Here is a 26,281-nt window from a genome sequence, read left to right as displayed (position 1 = left end):
GTTAGGATGCCTGTCACAGACATATTTTATATCTGATTTGGAATGTCAGAATTAAATGTTAATTTCAAACATTGAGTATGGAGATGAAGGTAATCAACGAAAATAATCAATTTTCATATGAAATAAAAACTTACTAAGTATATTTTACTGTCTGGAACAATTTATTGAATAAAAATATAGAAATTGTTAACGATATTAAAATTCTTTTTTATTTACATGATATATCTTGATAATTAAATCTTGAGAATTTTATATATTTTTCTGTATCTGAAAATTTTTTTTAATAATAATTTATGACATTTTCAGTATAATTTCAATATTTAACAATTTCTTCCTTTTAATCTAAGAATAAGAAATATTTTTACTTTTTAAAATCTCTCAATGTTTCAACTGGGATAAATCATTGAATAAAAATATCGAAACTGTTGTAATAATAAAATTTGTAGTCTGACATTTTCAAAATATCATTTATAGTTTTTCATAATCTGTTGACAATTTCTAACATTAAAATAAAAAAAAAGCACTGCAAAATGAAGTTTTCTTTTTTTAACATTTTTTATCATTCTTAAATAAATTTTTATAATTTTAAAATTTTTAAATTATTACGCAATTTTTAATATTTTACAAATTTTTAAGGAGATTAAGAATAAATCTAAGAATAGGAAATTTTTTCAGTTTTAATTTTTTTTTTCGACAGAAACAAATTCATTGAATGAAAATATTGAATTTGTTGTCATATTAAACTTTGACTTTTAGAATATTATTTATAAATTTTCTTTATTTTTTTTTATTATGTAATTTTAGATATTTTCGACAGAAACAATTCATTGAATAAAAATATCAAAATTGTTTTAATATTTTTCCTATTTTTAACTTTTTTTATCATACTTAACAAATAAATTTTGACAATTTTACATTTTTCTCATTATGTAAAATTAAAAAAAAAACTCTTTGGTTCTTTAACTTTTTATTTAATTTAATAATTGCTTAATAGCAATTTTCAACATTTTACAACTTTAGAACATTAAGTTTTCCAGTTTACGAAATAATAAGAAACTTGTTTACATTCACTATTTTTTTCACATTAAGTGATTTGTTTGGAACAATTCATTGAATAAAAAAATCGAAATTGTTGTAATATTAAAATTTGTAGGTACAGAAATGTTCAAAATATTATTTATAAATTTTCAATATATTTTTACAATTATTTCAAATTTTTAAATTTTTCATAATACTTTTTCATAGCGTTAATTTTTCTGCTTTACTTTCATTCTAGAAATAAAAAACATATTTATAATAATTTCAAATATTTTTTCATTCAATGAATATTTAAATCTAGATTTTATTTAATATTATAGTATACAAGCTGTTTATTACACTTCTATAACCAACAAAATTTTAATTATAAAAATTTCATGTGAAAATTATTGTGAAATAAATTTCTTGTGAAAGCAAAATTGGAAAAAATTTCGGTACTCTCGAACAATTTCTCGTATGAGTAGAAATACTAATGAGTCATACTTTTGAAATTTCTTAGGTGCATTACAATTACGAGTGCAGAAAGAAATATACACTAAAAACGTAAAAAACTACTAAAATCTCAAAAATTCATTGAAAGTGGGAAATTACTAAAAACGTAAAGTGACCATACGATTATTTTCCATACGATGAAAATCCGTACGATCAAAATCCATACGATTATTTTCCATACCGATCATTTTCCATACGACCATTTTCCATAATGATCATTTTCCATAACGATCAAAATCCATATGATCATTTTTTTTTTAATTTAAATTAATATTATGGTTAACCAGCTGTGCCCGCGACTTCGTTCAGGAGGCGTCAGACGTGACGGCCCAGTGGTGGCATGCGCGTGGTACTGGACAGTACTTGGATATTGCAACATTACTTTATTTTGCTAAAGTAAAAGAATTTTTCTAAAATAAGCCTAAGTTACTCCTTATTACATCAGCTACCTGCCAATAAAAGTCCCGTCAAAATCGGTCCAGTCATTTCAGAGATTAGTGAGAACAGACAGTGAGTCAAAGAGACAAAAATTGTAAAAAATGTTGTACCGTATTTATATTCAGTAGTAGTAGTAAAAGACGGTTATTTCAATATTACAAACAGACACTCCAATTTTATTCATATGAATAGACGTACAGATAATATTCATGAATTTTAAAATTTTGTTTACTATTTGATTAATTTAATTATGAATAAATAATAAAAGTTAAATATCAAAAAATATTTATTTATTTATAATAATATAAATATTATTATCATTATTGTTGTCGAAAATGAAGACGTTTTGATGTAACAACTTCAATTAAATACCTGATTAATTAATAGATTCCATTAATCTTAGCAACCCACTATATTGAACTCATTAATTATGTCTGTGAATTGTAATTTATGCTATTGCAAACGGCATTTAATTACATAAATTACAAAGTATAATTTTGACCCTCTGCTTTATTGTCAAATAAAAATAAACGGTATTATTTTAGAAACATAGTTATTCCCCCCACATGCATGCCGTTAATTATAAATCGACTTAGTTTCAAAATTTTAAACGACACTCAAATATTCCCTCGTACAGTTGGTATTGAGTTTCTGTGTCTCAAGGATGAAATATACGCAAAAGGAAAATTGGACTTTCCACGAAGATAAAAATCTGACATCTGTTCTTGAGGATCGTCTTACGTCTTTCACATTTAAAAGAAATACTTGGAAGTCTGTCCCTGACACATTCGGTAATTAAATGTAAAAAAAATGTACCTTGAATTAATAACACACTTATATTTTCGCAGGAGAAACACAAAACTCCTGCGTCCGTTAAATTGAGGGGCAAATTAAAAACGTTGCACTTGGGAACGTTTAATAAGCCGTTTGTACAATTTTAAAATTCAATTCCACAATTGGATCCGGGAATTGAACAAATTAACATTCCGGTATCATCAAAGCGGAAACGGGAATTTTAAGCCGGTTTCGTTTTTAAGTTGCCGCTCCAATTTGCATAAGTTCGGGACTGGGGGAATTATGAGAATTACTGGCGCACAATGTGACCCATAAATTGGACCGTTTGCATAATAGTTACTTTTATGAAACACGGAAAACTTCATAACAAATTTTGGACTTCTTTATACCGAAACATGCTTAATTCCGGAGTTCTCGCAGATTGATTATTAACCGTAGTTGCCACGAGTTACAATCACAATTATCCGGTCCAGGCCGCAATGAGCTTTTCGGGGTGGTTGGGTAATTGCCCAGATTTTGCGGTAATAACCAAGATAAATTGTGTAGAACCAAAAACCAGACATGTATAAAATTAAAACATCTTTTTCATTTTAATAAACACCGATGTGTCGGAGTTACAAAGAAAAGGTTTTAGAAACAAAAAACACCTTCGTTGGAACATAGTAATATAAATTTATATGTGGAGTTATATTAATAACGTTCACAAATTTATAAGAAGCAACGTTGTTGGTAAATATTTTAAGGACAGGATTATCTTGCTAAGTTTATCATACGCCGAATTTTTATTTTAATAAGTAAAGCTCACCAACTTTTAACACAAAATAAAAAATCTCATTAATTAGGTTAAAGTCTAAACAATATTGTGAATTTATGAAAAGTGGGTTGAAATTACCCAGTATAATAAAATTTTATGACATTTTTTACTTCAAATAAAACACCAATCATAAAGCATTAACTCTGTTAATAAATAAATAATTCGATTAAACCCAGTGACATAAAATAACATACGAACATCCAGAAGCCAGATTTCATTGATTTTTTGGTGTATAATTTGGTGTAAGGCAAAAATATTGAATATATTGGTCAGTATTAATTTTTTTAAAACTAATAATGAACTGGCCTTTTCAATGATCCAGACACTCATTGACTCATATTGGCACTGACTTAATGAGGTAGTCAATTTCATCTTGGGGTAACACACACCATGCCACTTCTACTTGATGCCAAAATCTTCTAGCTATGACGTTCCATAGGTGTTTGATAGGGATATTAATGGCGAAGGCCATAAATTTACTTGGGAATGTGGGAGACATACCAAAGTAACCCTCACAACACACAGTGTTAGGTTATTACCATGAGCAGTGGCATCCATACCATAATTCCAACTGTTCGATGTATCAATTCCTCCATAAAAAATTTTGAATTTTCGACGGTGACTTTTGCATCAGGTCATCATACATGGCCCACCTAAATCAGGACTCATCGCTCAAGATGAGTTCATTTCATTCCATATGTTAAAGCTGTTATTCCCTACATCATTCTCATCTTTGAAAAAAAGTTGTGTACAAATACTTTTCCAAACTAACCTTCAAAATTACCTTAGGTTTGGTTAGATTACTACCATAAACACTCATACCATAATTTCACCTAGGCCGTAAAACCCAGGTATACGTAACAAAGGGTCAATTGCGGGTCAAAAAATTTACTCCTATCGATTATATAATAAAAATTTCATATTTTTGGAAACACTTCTTGAGAAAATTTGAGATTGACTAAATTAAATAAACTTAGTTTTTGTAAATTATTATCACAGGTAGTCATAAATTAAATAAAATAGCCCTATTTATAAAAACTAATAAAAATGTATAAAATTAGAAAAAAAATTCTATTTTTCTCTCATCTGTTATGAACTAAAATTAATCCTATTGACATAAACTAAGATATTTATGATTTTATTAATATATAGCAGAGGTGGCCAACCTGAGGCTCTTTAGAGGATTATTTGTGGCTCTCGATAAATGTACCCTCGTTCCCTTTTCATTCCAGAATTATCAAGAGATCTACACAAATGTATCAAAGTCCAGAATTTTCTTTAACACGAGCTTCATCACAAATCAGAGCAATTACAATACTATATATATATATATAGTATTGTAATTGCTCTTCATTGTCAAATTGCCAAATTGTAGTAAAAGTCTGTTAGTGTATATATATACTACTTTGATTATGATAAACAATCATTTTTTTTAGTAAAAATTTATTTATTTAAATTAAATGCTTAATTTTAAGCAGTAAAATATAATTTATTTAATAAAATTTTTAGTTTTCAGCAGGTAACTTATGATCTGTAAAAAATCTCTAAAACTTTTTCAGATATAAATTATAGGAAATTGAATTCTCTACAAAAAATGTCATATAAAATTTTCTCATAAAGTTGATGGTTGCGTCAGAAAATGAGAAAAATGTCAAAATTTTAAATCAATCCAACTTTAATGTTAAATAACTTTTGAAAAAATGAATATATCAAAAAACTGTAAGAGACATTTTTTGTAGAGCGTTAAATTTTCTATAAAAATCTGTTTTGGTCATTTTGAAATATTATCTTTAACGAAAGTTAAAAAATTTCAAAATCCAAGAGAACACCGTTCCCGTCTTATTTAAATAGGAAATTAAAATTTACGATTTTTTTACCATTTCCAACAAGATTTTCGATATAAATAAGAAAAAAACAACTTTGTCGATTTTTTTGAAACAGTCTAATATATATTGTTAAATTATTTTATATTTATTTATAATTATTTTATATATATTTAATAAAATTTATATATTTTAAATTTTGGTTTATATTTAGTTCTTTTATTTCATCTATAAATATCAAATATAAATGCACAAAATGTATTATATATAATACAATGTAAATTTATAAATAATAATTTTATAATAATATAATTATACTACTACTCAAAAATTTTTAAATTTACAGAAGTGTTCTACAATTATTGCGTTGAGATGGTCACACAAAATTGTTACTTGGGGATAATTTATGCGAGCCCGCTTGTTCAGGTCGCAAACGAAACTCGACCTTAGGGTGGTAATGCCATTCTGCAGCCGACTATACTTTCTATAAAAAATTTTTAATTTTGACTCATATCCGGCTCATATATTATTTCGGGACTCATCGACGACTTCATTCTATTCCACATCCTAAAGCTGTCATGCTCTATACTATTCTCATCTTTGAAAAAAAGTATACCAAAAAAATTCTTCCACAAACAACCCTCAAAATGTAATTTTCGTATTTGCGTGTTCTATTTTCTGTGTCACTGAGTACCTTTATTTATCCTTTGATTAAGCAAAGTTAAATGTAAATCTGATACATTTACATTCTACCAATCTAAGAAAAAATATCTTGTTATTTTTAATGAAAACGACTACGGAAAAAAAAACAACGTGGTCTCCATAGTATAAGTTTGATCGGACGAATACTCTCAAACAAATTTAATTGGCAAAAAACGCAAACGAAACGTATTCTATCTTGAAGTTCTGGAAAATCCAATATAAAGTTGGTGTGGTGATAGTGAAAGCCGGATCTAAATTATTTTTCGCGCCACAATTCACTTAAATCAACTTAAAACTGGAATAAGTTCCACTCCAGGCAAAATCGTGAGATTGAATAAATTTATTCGTCCTGATATGTATTTTCGCAGAGGGTTTTAAATCCAAATAATGCGGATTGGTTTAAAGTTTCACGTTTTAACAGTGTAGTGTAACAAGTTATTTAAGTAAGTGAATTTTCTAAGAGAATATTTTGCTGGTTAGCTTTTTGAATTATTAGTGAACCAATTGCAATCGAACTTCTTCGGGCTGAAACGGACAGCAGAAAACAGATTATGTTTTGACCTCTGATGTACACAATTCGGGTCATCAAATATTTAGTTCAAGTAGTTACTAACAATTGGATTAACCGGAATAAGGGTCTTGTTCCAGCCGGATTTCACACACGATCACTAAGACCATCGTACAAACCATCGATCTGAATAAAAAAGTGTTACGCATATTAGGCCGGATCATTATTGTAATCCAATCGATATCGTGCGTATTAAGTGGGGTTGATTTCATCCACATTTAAATGTATTTCGTGTGTTAACATGTACGTGAATCGATTGGCAAAATATACTTCTAATCTAAAAATTTTAGTTGGGACCTTATCGTTTCGTGGCGGCACGAGAAGTAACGATTATCATCTTATGCACTCGTTCATAAGTCTTGTTTATCTTAATACAATATGGAGATGTGCATCTGCTTGAATATGCAATGTTCACAATCATTCGAATGCGTTTCAATTCATTCAATAATTGAATTGAATGCAAATTAGTTGTAGCCAATGCTGCCTCATTGGATAAACATGAATTCTATTAATATTAGTTGAACTATTAACTATATACTATATATTTTTATAATGTAATGCAAATCATAATTTTCAACAGGAATAAATTAAATAATTTAAATAACAAATCCAGTTAATTTAAATTTTAAATTTTCCCTTTATAATATAATTAATTTTTAATAAAAATATTTATTTAAATGTTCGAAAAAAGATTAGAAATAAGTTTATTATTATTAAATTTTATATTAAATTAAAAAATAATATAAAATAAATATAAATATTTGCTTTATTTTTAGACTTAAACTAAATATTTAACAAATTTTTAAATTATAAGTATTAGGTAATATGTAAAATTGACAATAGCAAAATGTAATTAAAATAAAAGTTTAAGTGTTTAAACCAAAAAAATAATATCTGTTAAAAATAATTTTACTTAACAATTACTTAATTGAATTATTAATTTAATGAATAAATTTTTAAGAAAAAATATGTAAAGGAATTAATTATTGTAGCATTAATACAAATAAGTACCTCTTACTCTATTAATAGTTTTTAAAATGAATAATAAAATGGCAACATATTTTTTAACAAAAAATTATTTCATAGAAAATTAAAAAAAAAATAATGATAATATTGTTTATTAATTAATTTTAAATAAAATAAAATTATTTTTTTAATTTAAATCAAATTCAATTAAATATTCTATTGAGTGTTTCTTTTTTCCGAATTTAAAATTTAATATATTAAATACTTTTTTAATTTAAATTAAATGTTTTTTAATTTAAATTTATATTAAATATTTTATTGTTTTCTTGTTTTTAATTTTAAATTAAATATATTAATTATTTTTAAATTATTTTCAATTAATCAATTTTTTAATTTGAATTAAATATTTTTTTTTAATTTAATCAAATAGTCTTTTATCTCCTTTAACATTAAAAATATAGTAAAATTGTAACTTTTCATTTAAAAATATAAAAGTCATTTAAACTGTTTAAACCAAAAAACTAAAAACTAAAACTGTTAAAAAATCATGTTATTTAACAATTACTTTCTTTGAATATTTTAATCAAAATTTTTAATAAAATAAATTATGATTATAATAAATAAAATATCAATTAGATTGTCATATTTAATAATAATGTTTTCAATTTAAATTAAATATTTTATTGTTTTTCTTATTTTAAATTGAACATTAATCCTTTTTTAATTGAAATCAATATAAATTAAATATATTTTTTTCTAATTATATACAGTAATTTATTTTTAATATAAATCAGTTTCAATTAATTTTGTTTTTTAATTTAAAAAACGATAATAATAATTGGTTGGAATAAAATATTTGTCAAATTGTGATATTGGACAATTATTATATTCATAAAAAATTCGAGTTATCGAAGTTCGACTGTATGTGTTTATGTTTTTTAGATTTATAAATAAAATATTTTTAAAAATTTAAAAAAAAAATCCAAATTACTGTCAAATTTCATATTAAATTAAAAAATAATACAAATAAATAAAATTAAATATTTATCAATAGATCATATTTAAATTGTAGTGATAGATAAAATGTATAATTGACAATAATGAAATATAACTACACTAAAATGTATGGTCTAATTTTAAATTAACATATATAAATTTAGTATTCGTCAAATATTAAAGTAAACTTACGGACAACAAACGAGAAGCTATAAAGTTTTTACACAAAAAAAAGTTTAAATATTATTTTGTTTCGCAATTTTCTAACATTAATTTTGTAATTCAAAGTTTTAATTAATTTTTAATTGATTTCAAATCCGTTTTTCCTTCAAAGCAAACCTAAACTTTCCCCACTTTAATATACAAACCTGATTTTGTTTGGCATCAACAGTGATTCTGCACAAGACAGATAACACTTACATAATCTCGCTTGACTGCTCGAATGAGAAGGGTTGAACCTAATCTTTATTTCAAGCTGGCAGAACATATTTTACATCATTATCGACGACAATGAAATTTATAGGGAAAATAAAATTGTTCCAGGTAACGTATTATTTGGAGAGCCTGACTGCAAGCACTCTCGTTCCTGTGAGGGGTATCGATGATCATGGCTGTAAATTTTTATGGATAAATTTTCAGGCGCACGAAAGAACACGCTAGGATTGTATGTTGCATAGCTTCACCAGTAAAATTTACATGTGTTTGAATTAATGTTTCCATTGTTTGTATGTTTGCACATTGTATGGAAGTGAGTGGAAGTCAATAAAATATTGTTTTGTGAATCTGGCTCTCCGCTTTTATTATTTGGAACTGAAATGGAGGAAATATCTGTAACTGTATGGATTACAATCAAGCCACGCAGAAATAGTCAAACAAAGATAATTTCAGGGAATATTCAGAAAGGAAATTAAATTGTGGGGTGGGTAAATTAATTTTGGCAAATTTCCCTAGAATCAATTAACGATAATATAATCTCTTGCAAACCTCGTAAATATTTGATATCCAACAGACACAAACACCATCAAACGCTCTTTTATCCATTCCTTAATAATTTTATGACGAGGACAAAACATACTTTCGATATTGCTTTTCGACAATTATAATCTTAATAAACTGATTACTTTAAACTTCACGAGGCCGCTCGAAAATCATTAAGGGAGGACTAATCAGGCATTTTAACTTGTAATTGATGTTGGAGTTAAATCTTGCTCTGTTGAAGTGTTTAATGCGAAGGACGATTCAAGGACCTCGTTCAAATTACAATGTAAATTTAAATAAAGGGACAATTTAGGCCACTCCTACTTTTTAAAACTGAAGATTTTAACTTAATTGCTCAATGAAATAAATTTAGTTAAAAATAATAATAAATTATAAAATAACTAAATATAAAAGAACACATTGTATAATATATTTTGACCTAATATTCAACAACTTTTTATAAAAGGACTTTTATTTTTTTGGAAAGTCACCATCTAAGTAACAAACAAAAATTAAGACCAATTGGGATGATAGAGGATGTATCCTCTCAATTGAGGTCCTGATGATTGGAGCCGTATTCTCTTTTCTTATGAGTCAAGATTTTGCTACCACCCAGATTCTGGCAGGTTATGTATCTGGAGAGACGGCACGACTAAACATGCTCCTGAGGTGGTGAATTCTGGAGGAGATTTATTGATGTTTTGAGGAGGAATTAATACTGGCTGAAGAACCGAACTTTTTTTAATGAAATATCTTGGTAGCAATTACAACAATATCCTTGAAATACATTTATATTTAATTTTTTGTTGACAACTGTATATGTTGACCACTTGCACTCCTGATTGATTTTACTCATAAGAAACCAACAGTTCTCCCCATCATTGCTGGATCTCATCTGTCTTGATATCATTGCTCCATTGTTAAGATGTCTTGGTGTAATCATATTCCATTTTTTCCCATATTTTGACAGATATGTGTCATCCCATTTTGCAGTTTTTCGTAGTTTTCTATTTCTTTCTTTCAATTCCTTTAAAACATCTCCCCGCAGCCATTGCTAAATTTTTGATCAAATTTTTCAACCTTTGATATTTTTCAAATTCGTGGTTCAATAAATATCCTCTCTTTAAATTTATCTTGGCTTAGTTTAAACTATTTAATGATCTCCATCTTTTTCTAATTGATCTCTCTGAGACTCTTTTATTTTGTAATGGTTCTACTGTCCCAAAGACACAGAAAAATCCATCTTGAAACCCTGGTAAAAGCCTTAACTCAAAAAACAGTAGCAAGCTATTGAACAGTGAAGCACGAATTGGTGTGCTGTGCTCATCTTCAAGGCTCTCGTCCCCGCCGTGGATATTTGGAACGTTTGTTAGTGTTTCCTGGACCAAATACATAGTTGATGTCTCGAGGAGATTCGGTGTCCTGAGTAAATAGCCAACTGATTTCATATAAAAACAAGTTTACACGTTTAGGTAAAGCGAAACACATTCTTTAAAACTCTATATCACCTATCACCTTCTATTAAAACATTGTATCTAATATTCATTACAAAAGAAACTAAATAACAAAGAACGTCATAGCTTAATTAATTAATTAAGTAAGTAGTAATGTTACAATACTTTTGACTTTGTTTTTTTTTAAGTACGCAACTCTTTTGTTAAGAATTGTTTTAGATAACTTCTGATTTTGCAACTAGTTCAAAAGTGCTACTTACTTCCTTAATTTTCTAAAAACTTTCTAAGCATCCACCGCTCAAGTTCACTAATGGACTTCCAAAAGGTTTCTGCTCCAGAAAATAGTAATTGCGTTTCAATTAACCGTGCCGGAGTGTTTTCTGAATAATTTAACAAAATCAATTCGGTTATGATGAACATAATGCGAATGCTGTGTTTGGTGATGATTAGTTGTTTATTAAAATTAATGGCGTGTGTATCAGTGTTTTCGCAATAAATTAAACGTGATGTATCAGATTTTTGTTACGTTCATGTTTTCCAGACAACAAAACGATTCCGCACACTACACAAATCGATAGTACATACAATCAACTCCGGAGTATCAAAAATGACGAGACAAAGATAAATGAATTAGAGAGATTGGACGTTACGGAGACGCGTCAATTTTTGTAAATGTTATCGTGAGAATAGTATCGGTATTGGTTTTAGCAGTTTCATCTTGTTACGCCATAACACGATTTAAAACTTCTAAATGAAAAGTTTAGCAAAAATACAAAATACCATTAAATCACAAGGGAGTGAAATAATAAGAAGATTTTGTTCCGGCATGTCGACCGAATAAGAGGAAGTGAACGTTGCCTTAAAAGGACGTCATTACCGCGACGGAAAGACAAATACGGCTGGAAAAATAAGCGATCTAACGACTTTATAAACTCCGAAAACAACGACATAGACTCCGGGCACTTTCGGGCCGGAATATCCTGATGAAAAAGTTCACTGTACGAATTAGGGCCGGTTTCGTTGTCTTGACGGATCACTTCGAGTCATTCTGACGAATGGATCTCTCCGGTGTTCACATTTATTTTAATATTTTATTTCTAACCCCTTAAAACAATGTGCAATCACATCACATTGAAATCCGGTTAAATTCATATCCAACAAATCGATTGATAGTAATGCCCCGGTAAATATAAAATGCAATTAGGTTAATGATCGCGAAATTAAATTACAGAGGGTACAAAAGGTCCGTGTGATTTTAATTAACGTTGCGTAATAACCAATTTATTAGATTTTAAGTAACTATTAGCTTCGGTAATTACATTATTAATAGATTTCAGATAACCTGAAATGGAACCACACTTTTTGTGTGATTCCAATCGATTTGCATTTGGACAATTTACGGAATTAATATTCGTCGCTTTCTGAGAATCTTGTTAACGAGTATGTCAAAATTATCGGTTTAATGAATTTCCGATGAAATCAATACGATGAATCATTTCTTTCATTTATTGTTTGCTCATACCGAATTATTTGTTGTAAAAACAATAGTTAACAACGAACTAAAATAAATTGTTCATATGTAGAGCAAGTTTAGAAAATCTCATTTGTCTTGATAAATATCCATATTAATGTCAGTTGTGCAGTGTGTTTGATAATAACAATACGGCAATTAGTTAGGTATTTATTAATATTTGAAAAAATTCAAAAGTCAAAAGTAGAGCAACTATAAAATAAAATGATAATAATGAATAAATTAATCATTGATTCGTTTAAGCAATGATCTAATGAGAGTTAATGTTGTCCTGAGATATCTGATGATCCGTGCCACTATTTGACGCTGTAGTTTTGGTGACCTTTGATATGTACTCTGCCATCATATATGTCTCAACAAAATTGGGATATATCACTGAATCTTCTCATCTTAAAAAGTACTAAAACTCCCATAAACAATTTTCAAACTTTATTTTTGTATTTGTATGTTCTATTTTCTACTTCATCGACATATTTTTTAAATTTAAAAATACCAATGTGTTGGAATTTGAAAATTTTTATAAACCAAAAACGCCTTTGTGGGGACATGAAACTACTCTAATTCAACAAAATATTTTTTATATTCAAATATTGTTATATTTTTTACTTCAAATTAAACACCAGCGATAAAACGTCAACTCTGTTAATAAATAAATAATCCAATTAAATCCAGTGATACAAAAAATAAAACATGAACCAAGTGTCAGATTTAATTGATTTTTGTTGTACAATTTGGGGTAATATAGAGAGTACTAAATGATTAAAAATTCAGATAAAAACGTTTAATACACTGATCATAATAATGAATTAGACATTCACGATGATCAAGACACTCATTGAACTAATGAAGTAGTCACTTTCCTCAGAAGGTAAGGTTCATGGAACCTCTACATGATGCTGATCTGCCAGTCTTTGTAGACTGGACTGAATTTTGATGTCTTATGTTTATGATGTCACACGTGCTCAAGGAGATAAGTCCGGGGATGTTACTGCCCAAGTTAATAAATTTATATGAAAAAGTTAGAAACACTCCAAAATAACCCTCGATATATGAAGTTAGACATTTTCTTGTTAGAACACTGAATTTTGAAGAGTCCTGAGGTCTTAGTACTCAAAGCGACATCATTTCGACATCACACCCAAAGATTGTGGTTCTATATTCCACTCCAATTTTTGACATCGATTTTGCAATGTGAAAGAAAGTACAAACTGATGATTCTTTTGTTTTCTCATAGACGAAGGTATACACCAAAATTTATTTATTAATGATGGATTTTTGTGTACTATTTTCTATAACACTGAAAATATTTTGTGATAATTATTGAATATTTAATTAATAAGTTAAAATATTAATTTTCATGATAGGTCACACTATGCATTTCTATAAAAATACAACATTATAATAACGATAATATTAAATGAAAAACTAAAATCATAAAATAATGAATCAAAATAAGTCACAATATGAAATTTTACAAAATTACAGTAGGAAAATAACAATAATATTAAATCAAAAAATAAAATTATAAAATAATAAATCATTTCCATACAAATTTACAATATACAATTTTTTCAAGAACAAACTCTGAAATGAACAAATAAATCACTAAGTGATTCACCTAACTTGTTCAGTAGAAATTTATGGAGAAGAGAAAAAATATTGATGTGAAAATTGAAACCATTATAATTTGACTTAAACTAGTTTTCTTATTAATTTGAACAAAATTTTCATTCTGGTTTAGATTTTTAAATTCTATATATAATTACAAATGAAATAACTATACTATGTCCTATTCCTAAACCCAATAGTTTTTGAATTATTAATTTTCAATAACAAAGTTACTGATGTTTTAAGATGCACAAAGTTATAGGTAAATAACGAACACCCTGTACAAAATTTGAGAGTACTAATAACGGTTCCTTATAGCACGATCCTTGATTAACGTGTATGCCAAACGTTTCGGCATTAAAATTTATGGCTCTACAGACATTTCAGTTAGACCACCAATTGTCAAAATTTTTGGACAAAAATTATTAACTCAAAAACTAATAAGTTGTGAATAGGACACTATATAGAGATTTTATTTGCAATTATGTGTAGAATTTAAAAATCCAAAAATATATGATCCAATGAAACAATGATCCCACTTAAATAAAATTTTGTTCAAAACAAATTAGTCAAGCAGTTCAGTTGAAGTTTTAATTGATCTAAAAATTTAAACTCAATAAATTTTTCGGTTCTTCATAGAGACCTAAAAAATAATTCACGTGATACATAACAAATATGTGGAGAGTATTTTTTTTGTAAGTGAATGAGGCTGAAACTATTTGACGGCATTTCTTCATAAAGACATACAAAATAATTCAGGTGGTATATAATAAATATGTGGAGAGTATTTTTTTTTTGTCAGTGAATCATGCTGAAACTATTTAACGGCATTTGATAAGATTTTGCATATATATTATTTATATCCCAAGTCAACATTTAGGATACTTTTTATAAGGAAATATTTATATTAAAAACAAAAAATATTTTTAATATATATTTAATTATCAAACTCAATTACTATCAACGATTGGAGACATCTGTCATTGAGTAGTAAAATTTCGTTACATACGTTTCATTCCGTTCCATGAAAAAAAAAAAAACATAAAACAAAGCAATCCCAAAAAGTGAAATATTCAGAAAATAATGAACATCAGCATCCATGGGTAACTGCAATAATTATCGTCCAGGCAATGAATCCAAACGAAATTCCTGCACTGCATCGCTCCCTGCGCTCGTAAAATGCCAAACAAAACGAATTTCAGCGACGTAAAAAGCACCGACGAGAACAACCAGTTAATAAATTAAATTGAAAACATGTACGTATTTGATTTTTAAAATTAAAAACGAATATAACCACTTTATTACCGAATTGTTTTCACGTGAAAACAACAATGGCAACAACAACAAAAAAAACATAATGGAATGGACTGAATGGTAATGGAGAATACGTTCGTCAGTGGCATACAATTTGTTGACAGTTATAAATTCGCTTTTTGCATTCCGCAGTTAACAACGGGGTTTAAAATTAATTTTGTGTTCAACTGTATGCGAGGAACGTGGATTTTCCCAGGAATCTGTTTCTTTGGTCACGAAATATTAATTCGGCTTCCCGTTTCCTCCAGGATGCGTTTTCGGGGGTGTTTCATTAATTGAAAATATTGTTGAAATTCAGAGAATGACGATTTAAGTCATTTTTCATATAATGGGACGTTAAGATGAATGGAGACTTAAATATGAACCTGAAGACCTAAATCAACAGTTTTGTAAATATTGTTTGTAGGACCTTTTTGCGGTGTAACAACGGACCTTTTTATGATAATGGTGGGTTAAATTTATTACAAGGTCTATACAAATTTATTCTGAAACTATATATTACTTCTATTAGAAAAGGTTTATTGTAATATTGACATAACCCTTACCCAATAAAGTAGTAAACGCTTTGTGTACCACAAATTATTGTTAATTTAGTAATTGTATTTTACTGTTCTATGTATTATTAAATACTATTGTCTACTGGCATAAAAATATTAAAATACTAGTAACTAACGTGTGTTTTGGATCGTTGTTGTCCTAGAAAGTCTATTTTAAACTCAAGTTATCTTTGGTAAATGGAAGTACATGATTTTCCAGAATGTCATGTTAAACAAGACGATCCATTATCCTGTCTGTGTTTACCAGCGGGCCCATGCCAAACCCAGTAAAATATCCCTCCACCATGCTTTACAGTAGGTCTAGTCTGCTTGAGATTATACTTTTCAGTAATTGGACTTCTCACCCATCAAAAGCCATCAGATTTGAATAATTTGAACCGACTTTCATCGAAAAATAAAATTGTTTTCCATTGCCCATTGGGTATTCCTTCTGTTAAAATTAGAAATCGTCTTCGAAATGATCGATTTGTTTAAATTTAAATCGACTGCAATTTTATTTTGCTTTTCACCATTTCGGAACATTTCTACAATTTGTTGTTCAATCTATAAATGGACAACTCTATGCATTTATGTCGGACACAAAAATAAATTATATAATGAACTGTATTGAATATACAGTATGGTTGCTTTACCTTGTATCATGGTCGAAATAAAAAGTTTCATAAAAATTATGTAAATAAAGATATTCGTATATAAAGATATATAGATATGCAATGATTAGACACTTAATAATTATAAAATTAATTTAATTTAAAAACAACATTTTTTTAATAAAATGATTTTTGAATTTGTTGGTCTACATGTGAGATCTAGTGTCTCTTTCATCTATTTCTTGATTTGAAGCTTAATAATACATTAAATAAATAATTTAGTAGAAAATTAAAATTACCGATGTATTCTCTAACTTAAAATCTATATGTGGTGGAAAGTTTCAGAATTTTCGAATTCGTAATTAGAATACTTTAAAACCTCCGTTGACCTATTTGTTGAGTAGTGTTCATTTTTAGTGTCCTGTATTTAAGCTTATCTTCAAGATTGTTTGTTTGCCTAGTCTAGTTGTCTTTCCCTACTACCCATATAAAAAAGTATATTTCGTATATTTAAATTGTAGAACTATATGATTATAATTTTAAGATCTAAGTAAAATCACAAATGTTCTTAACAAAAGCAAATTTTCGCAATAAAGGAAATATGTTTTTGTTCGAAACTACTCCTGAAGAAATTCTAAAGGTCGTAAAAAATCTATAACCTAAGGAATCCAAAGATATTTATGTGTTAAATTCAAAAGTACTCAAGGCAGTTGTAGGCAAAAACATTTTTGTATTGTGCGATGTAATAAATGCTTGTTTCAATCAAGGAAGCTTTCCAAGTGAATTAAAATTAGTAAAGATAATACCAATTTACAAAAAAAATAACGTTGATATATGTAATAAATCTGTATACTCCCTCTCCTATAGAAGGTATTTCATTTTATAAATCATCACCAGCATGGCTTTTTACAAAATACATCTACTGTAACTGCAATAATGAGTTTACTGGACAAAGTAACAGAAGCTTTTGGAGAAAATGAAGAAGTAATATTATTTTGTCTAGATCTCAGCGATTGTGTAAACCATTTAATTTTGCTGCAGAAGCTTGAGTATTATGGATTAAGGGGACATATATCAAAATTATTTCGTCCTTATCTGATTCACAGATATCAGATTTTAACCTGGAATGATTCCTTATCAGAACAGAAAAGGATAACCATGGGAGTTACTCAAGGATCAGTTCTAGGATCTGTCTTGTTTATTTTATTCACAAATGACATGGCTTTAAATATTGAATCCTATTCATGCTGCGTATATGCAGACGACATAACATTAATCAACAAGGGTTATTCAAGGGAGTTGCTTTTAGAAAGATTCGAAATAAATCTCTATCAGGCTGAAGATTGGTATAGAAGTAATAGTTTAAGGCTGAATACAGAAAAAACCCAAAATATTTTCCTCTCCAAAAGACTCCTGAGACCATACAGATTTTAGGATTTACCCTGGACAGTTCCATGTCATGGATTCAGCATATAAATAATTTAGCAAGTAGGTTATCAAGTTCTGTTTATTGCATACGAAGAATAAGGGAAATAATGGATGAAAATACAGCAAGGGTGACATACTTTTCCTTGTTTCACAGTATTGCTACATATGGCACTATTATGTGGGGTGCTTCACCAAATATAAATAAAATTATTATACAACAAAGAAGAGCTTTAAGAGCAACAGCAAAAATAAGCCAAACAACCAGCTGCAGATCTTATTTTAAACTATATAAAATACTTACAATACCAGCCTAATATATCTTGTCTCTGTCAAGTGCAAATAAATGAAAAAAGTTTATTAAGACATCAAGATGTACATAATTATGACACATGATGCAGGGAGAATCTGGTTTTGCCACAACTTCGACTACAATCAAGTCAGTTGTCCTATAGATATGAAAATGTGTAACTAACCCCCAGCAGAATATAAAGCAAAGGATGTCACAGATTTTAAAACGGATATGAAGGCCATTTTAACTGAAAATATCTTTTACTCCATTCAGGAAATGTTTAATTTTGATTTTTACTAGTTTATAAAAATGTGTTAACGTAAAGGTATATTTTTGGGTGATTGAGTTTAGCATATTATATTTTGGTATTGTATTTAGTATTAGTTTTACTGTATTTATTCTGGTAGTTACCTATTTATGTGCTTCTTATTTATATCTGTATATAGTTTTTTTAGGAATATTTTGTACTGACTTACCTTGTAAGTTTTGAAGGTGAATAAATATTATTATTATTAATATTATTAAAATTATAAAATTGTTTCTCAGCGTTACAAAAATAGTAAAAAAATTCATCATATCATATTCATGTTGGTCGGTGTTACCCATAATCCTTTGAAAAAACTATTTTTACATTATTGCTCCATTTCATTTATATTGATGATCCTTATCTTGCTAAGTGGACGTTTAAATTGGAAACATAAACTCATATCCTTCCTTCAATTCTTTTAAGTTTTGTCACGTGCGTTAATTACGTGTCATATTGTCCCACTTTTATTATGTTTCACACTAATTAAAAAAAATTGTGAATGACGCATTATTTTGTTTACATTAATAAACGATATCCGTTCTGTTCGTGTATTGGACACGAATTCGCACTACATGCAAGTTTACCGGTTTATTAATTGACCAGCCCTGTTGGGCTCTATTTTTTTTTGTTAATTTTTAATTAAACACGCTCCCCCTGCGCGACACTCCGCGTGTCAGCGTTTCTCCAAACTAGAACGCGACTAAATAATGTTCCTCCAATATCTAATATCAAAGTGTCAACTTTGGGAAGTGGAAGAGTTCCGTCTCAGAAATGTTGTCATTTCATTTATTTGATGCGTATTTTTGCACGCACGGCATATATTTAAAATTCATATCAAAGAGCACGTTAAATTTGAGTGTGAATCAACAGTGACGTAACAATTTTTGATCACGAAGTAGATCACAGACTAATATTTTTATTATATTTTAAAAATATTATTACTACTGACATGGGAAAACATACATGTACGTGCTTGAGGCTTAAATTTTTTTCTGATAAGATACCTGAGATATGTTTATTTTATTGACAAGCGTGTCTGGAATATCTGGAGTATAAATATGTCTAAACTTCTCCCCCGGAACACTTATCAATTCAACCGTTCACATTTCAGTAGAGGCGAATATGAAAAATTTCAATTATTCAAATTTATCACGAAGGATTGAATGAACAAAATAATATTATTATTTTTTTATTGTTTAAAATATATACTGCTAAAAACCCAACACCTGGATGTAATTGACTTATTCCAATATTTTTTAAAATATTAATCAAAATAATAATTAATCAAAAAATTAAACAAAAATCTAAAGTGTCAGAAACTAACAATAGGTCGAACACCCTCTTTGATTGAGACACTCATTGACGCAACGTGGCGTCGATGTAATAAGATTATCGACATTTTCTTGTACTATCTCATCCCAGGCGAACTGAATCTGACGTCTTAGTTCATTAAGAGTACGTCGAGAGCGCTGAAAATGTGTCATATTCCACACATGTTCAATTGGGGAAAGATCTGGAGATCGGGGTGGCCAAGGTCAAGTAAATTTACGTGAGAGGCTTCTAGAAAATTTAATATATTCCTGGCATTATGTGGACGGGCATTATCTTCCTGACAAGTTAGTCCGAGATTTCTTCTTATGTAAGGAAGAAAGAAGATAAGGCTCCAAAACATCATCCACATAACGCCTCTATTGAAAACTAAAGATGACCTACTTATTACTTAGTACTTATTGTAGTACTCAGTATTATAAAAGAAAATCTACTAAATAATATTAAATTGATTATTTAAAAACTGATTAGACAATTTTATATAACGAAACGAAAAAAACTATTATTTAAGTACAATTCGTTATACAATAATTCTCTTCAACTGATGTATATCAAATTATCATCAATCATGACAATAATAATTCAAACGTTGCAAATTAAAACACACTGGAAGTCCTTAATCCTTAAAATATCTCATAGTTTTTTTTTTTTATTTTATAATTACGTATTATGAAAAAATAAACTAAAAATATATCAAATTTTTCAAAACTCTTTCTTGTTTATTGAAAAGATACATTGAACATGAAATTTAATGGTAAAACTGAAAACTTGTTTGTTCTTTCTTGAAGCTGGCAAACAGCTTTGTTCATTGTCGAATTGTTTTTTAAAAATTATTCAATAAATTTAAAAATATTTTTATAATTTAGTAAATTTTTATTGAGTTTTCTCAGCATCTCTCTCAGCTCAGCACTTAAAAAATATAGTATAAATAAATTCAATATTTTCCTTTTTTATAAACAAGTTTAAATAAGTGGGCAGTATTTGAGTAATAATTAATAGTACTATAAACAATAATCTACCAAGTATTGTTGTAATGTATTGTTTTTTAAAATGAACGATTTTTAAACAAAAATTCAGTTAATAATAGAAAGATTAACAATACTAAATAACAAGAAAGAAACTTAAAGGGATGTTTAAAGCTATTAGAGCGTTATGTATACAATAGAACAAATAAATTAGATAATTAACAATCCTATTAATCGTAATGAAAAAAGTTTCACGGACTCGAAATTAATTTTACTGAGAATCCTATTTTATTTAATAGAAACGAGGATTTTAACTGTTTATGAAGACTTCCTCCCACACAATTTTCATTTTATTTTATTGTTTGTCGAAATTTAATCACTTATTCGATTCATTAAAGTTACGAAATAATTTCAATTATTAATGCAGTAAATCCTTGAAATTAATTGACATAAAAGATACGAATCATCAAATTATATTTTTCCAAGTCGGCTCACAACGTTTTCAATTATCCCGTTCTCACGAGAGCACCGGACGTCGAAAAACGAAAAAACAGCCCTTGAACGTAAAATATATCAATTGATCAAGTTCGTTTTTGATGAATCTTTCAACCAACAAATGTAGAATGTCAAGGTTTTTATATGTGGGAGTTTAAATACTGTAATTACATTAAACCTCAAGAAAATTATTATACACCCACACCGTACAATAGGTACAATTTGTTGTTTGGTGCATATTTGTACGATATAAGAGAAAATGTTTCAAAACCGTAATTGATAGAGTTAATTAAAGAAAATTCGGGACGACGACTCAATTTCGTGTGCATCCGAAAAGGAGCAAAACAAACGGATATCGAATATCCATTATATTTTTAAATAAGTAACTCATGCGGTGGATCAATAAGTCTCCGAGACCGCTTATAAATAAAATGTCAATTTCGAATGGTTAAGCGAATTTCAAAAATTTATATCGACTCCGTTTATCGACGTGACTGCATAAAACGTCAAATTTGTGATATGTCGACTGCGAAATGAATTATAGAACGATGCTTTTAATCTTAAACGAGTAGAGAAGTTGTTGTAAATAAATTGTTAATTTTTCTTATTGGAATAAATAGTTTTGTACAATATCTATTCAGAATTAAAATTAACAATTTTTTTAAAAATCAATTGAAATATTCTTCTTCTTTTTCTTTTAAATATCTTTTATAATTTTAAATTATATATTAAAAATTGTTTGTCATTAAATTTCATGTTAATTATTTTTATGTAGTTTTTCAGTAAACCAGGGAGAGAGTTTTGAAAAATTTGACACATTTTCAGTTTTCATTATATTAGACAAATTTGATTACAAAGATATTACGAACTTCCTCTTATAACAGATATTATTTTACTTTTTTAATATTACATAATACCTAGATATAAAATAAATAAAAATAAACTGCGAGGTGTTTTATTAAGTTATTTCAGTGTTGTATCTTTATTCCTTTGCAAGTTAATAATGATAATTGGATATACGTCAATTCAAATGTCTCAAATTAAAATTAATTTAATTTGTGTATGTGCAATTCAAGTTTTAATAAAAATATTTTTTATCAATTCACGATAATTATATTTAATTTTAATAATCCATTTTTATAAATAATGAGTTCTCGCATTTTTATTTGACATTTATCTAAAAAATTCGTACTTTTTTGTTAAATTTTTTCTCTTAAAAATTCTAATAAGCTATGAGCATATTTATGAGTTAATTTTGAGGATATTAATAAAAAATATTATGCTTTCCATAATATTGTAAATATTTGTCCCATCAAGAAAAAAATACATGAATCTGATAATTAATGATTTTAATTTTTTTTTTTTAAATTTCAATTATGAGCAAGAAAAATACTTTTGAGAAAAATAATAAAAAATATTAAAAATCTTTTTTTTAAAATGAATAATTATAATATTATAATATTATAATATTGTATAATATTATAATTATTCGTTTTAAAAAAGTCTGTTTACAAAAAAAGTGAATATGATTCACACAATTATTTGTTTTACAAATTTTTATAAAATATTTTAAATAATGTAATTTGGATAAATTCAGAAAATAAAAAAAGATATAATAATTAGATTTTTTTATTTTATGTTATTTTTCCTTTGTATTTAAATAATAGTTTTATATAATTTTTATTTATTATAAAAAATTGTCAAAACAATGTTTAAATAATCAGTTGATATTATTTATTACTAAGTTTAATATAATTTTATTCTATCAATTAAAAATAGATAGTAAACATCTGAATAATTTATTTTCTTTATTTGTATTTGCTAATTCGACTTAAATAACTCTTATAATATTTATTGAATACAAACATTTGATTTTTAGTTTTTCTATTATAATGGACATAATTACCTGAAATTTGATTTAAGTGGTATAGTAGACGCCCTGTATAATTGAACTGAAAATACTCCGGTTAGTTCGCATTGAAATTTATTTCAAAAATTACAATTACTATTAAAAATGTAATTAAAATATGTATAAAACACATATTTATTTATTTTTCATATTAAAAATTTGTAAAAAACTGTAACAGCAGTAATTTAAAAATTTTTAATTACAAATTGTTTCATTCTTTTTTACAATCTTGAACGATTTGTAAGTAGAGAGTAGAGAAAATTTTGTGTTTTAATAACATCAATTTTTTAATTAAAAAAATAATTAAAGTAAAAAGATAAATATGTAAAATAAAATAAGTATAATTTTTATTAGATTAAAACAATTTGAATATATTATTATATTAACGTTAATAATAAAACAGCTTTACAGCAACAACTCGTTTTATTTTCTTTTACATACCCTTTCTCAACCAATTACTTCAACAATTTACTGTGCATTAAAAATAATCATGTTATGTTCATTATTCCATCCCTCGAAAATCAAACGCCCTGTATAATTGAACTGAAAATACTCCGGTTATTTCGCATTGAAATTTATTACAAAAATTACAATTACTATTAAAAATGTAATTAAAATATGTATAAAACATATATTTATTTATTTTTCATATTAAAAATTTGTAAAAAACTGTAAAACATAAAAATATTAATTCACCACACCCAATATGCAGCTGTTACTATAATAGAAATTATATTTTTGTTATATATTAATAGTATTAATATAATTTATGCCTAGATATTTATATCCCCATCAGATTCTTGTGTAAATAAATATTTTTTTATTTTTCAAATTAAATATTTTATATATATTTTTATAATTTAAATAAAAATGTTTTCTTTTTAATTTAAATTAAAAAATTGATTTTGGTTCATAAATTTCGAGATTATTAATATTGTTGTTATTATTTATATTTTTAATTGCTAATAAATATTTGACATTTATCTAAAAAATTCTTACACTTGTCCAGTTTTCTTCTCTTAAATGGTGAACTAAATGGTGAATTATCTGAAACATATGATATATTTTATAGTAATCATAAAACAACAATATTTTAAGGTTTATAATTATGAGCATATTTTTAGTTTAAAAGATCTTAATAATAATAATAAGCTCTATGTTTTTCATAATATTGAAAATTTTGTTTTAAAATATTTTAAAACCGCCAAGCTGTGACCAAGATAAAAAATTTTGAGAAATTAATATAAAATAATAATAAGTTTCATGCTTTTTATGATATTGTAAATTTTGTTAAATTTTTTTTTTTTTTCTACCAAACATAGTGAACAAGAATCTATCAATTATTTGTTTTAAAAACTATTTTTTACAGGAAAAAAATATGAATATTATTCTTCCAATTACTGCTTCCAATCTTTTAATAATGTTTTTCCATTATATTCTCCTGAAATTTGATTTAATTGAACTGAAAGATTTAAAAAACGAGATTAAAATTACTATTAAAAAATATATATAAAACCATTTTATTTCTCATTAATAATCAGTAAAAAAATGTAAAACATAAAAATAATAATTTACCACACTCAATGTGCAGCTGTTGCTATAATAAAAATTATATTTTTAATATATATTAATGGTATGAATATATTACTATAAAATAATATAATTTATGTTTAGATGTTTATGTCCCCATCAGATTTTTGTGTAATGCGGATTCCATTAGCACAGACTACCGCTTAAAACTACCTAATAGCCTCTGTAACAAGAAGTAACAATCATCCCAATAGGGTTGTCCATTTTCGTCTCAGGTGGCGCATTTAGAGTGAAATTTATGGTGGATTTACACGAACTGCATTTGTTAGACTTTGGCACGATAGAGGAAAACGTAAAAGAAAATCCACCGCATTCACATACTATTTGCGGTCCACGTTTTATGAATAACTCAAATAGAAGTATGATAAGTAGTGCGCCAAATGTTCGATATCGATTGATCTCGTTACCATTATTTGAGGTTCCATTTTTAGAATTCGAATTTTTAAATTAACGTCTATTTTAGTCGTCGGGGTCTGACAATAAAACTTTAATGCTAATTCGTCTGAAAGACAGTTTTTTTGAAACCCATTAAAATTTAGTTTAACATTACTACGGACTGGTGAGTGAACTGACTAACGATTACAATTAAACATAATAGTGATTTAACGAGCCACCGTAACTTGTTTCATTTTGTAACGAGCCGTAAATTCACCAAATTGTTTGATTTATTGCAACTGCAACCCCCACTTGTTCCCAGGTACAAATTAAAATTAACATTAATTAGTTGTCGTTTTTCTGACTTTCACAAGGTAATTTTTTATCGGCCAGTGTTCGTAGCAAAAATAAGACAAATGAAGTGTCGGAGCAAACAGTACATATCGATTGTTCCCTTTACCTACATTCATTGTTTGTATGTTTTGATGTTCAATTAATATTTATATTTTTGTTTCGGCATGTTTGAACACTTAATAATCCAATATTACCACCTATACAACATTATTTATTCAAAACAATCAACCAATTACACTTTACTACCAACATTAAATAATAAATTGGTGTTCATGCATCAAATTTATATAAAAGACGTGTGTGCGAACACGACATTAAAAAGTATTAGTAGTAGTAGTAGGAAAAACATTATTCGAATGGAGCTCCGAGCTTGCAATATAGGTCAGTGAACATTGAAGATGATATTCCGACGTGGTGGCGAATCGATCAGGTATTGTATTGTGTCTGGCTTATAAGCTTTCGCTCCGACGCTGCTTTTCACATAAAAGACCGCGTCTATCACTCGCCCAGTCTGTGTCGAAACACATCGATTTATTTTTACATCTTTCTCTTCTTACGTTTCAGGATGATCCTTGA

The 26,281-nt window shown here is 27.2% G+C and overlaps 1 protein-coding gene across 1 annotated transcript in view; it reads left to right on the top strand.

Annotated features, from left to right (window-relative positions):
• Positions 1-26,281, top strand: part of LOC109602171 (potassium channel subfamily T member 2) — a 258,306-nt gene that overhangs the window by 3,147 nt on the left and 228,878 nt on the right. The gene's annotated exons all lie outside the window — the stretch shown is intronic.

Source organism: Aethina tumida, chromosome 2 (assembly GCF_024364675.1).
Source record: "Aethina tumida isolate Nest 87 chromosome 2, icAetTumi1.1, whole genome shotgun sequence".
Lineage (NCBI taxonomy): Eukaryota > Metazoa > Arthropoda > Insecta > Coleoptera > Nitidulidae > Aethina > Aethina tumida.
The sequence above is the reverse complement of the archived record's forward strand: the minus strand, read 5'-3'. Positions and strand labels throughout refer to the sequence as shown.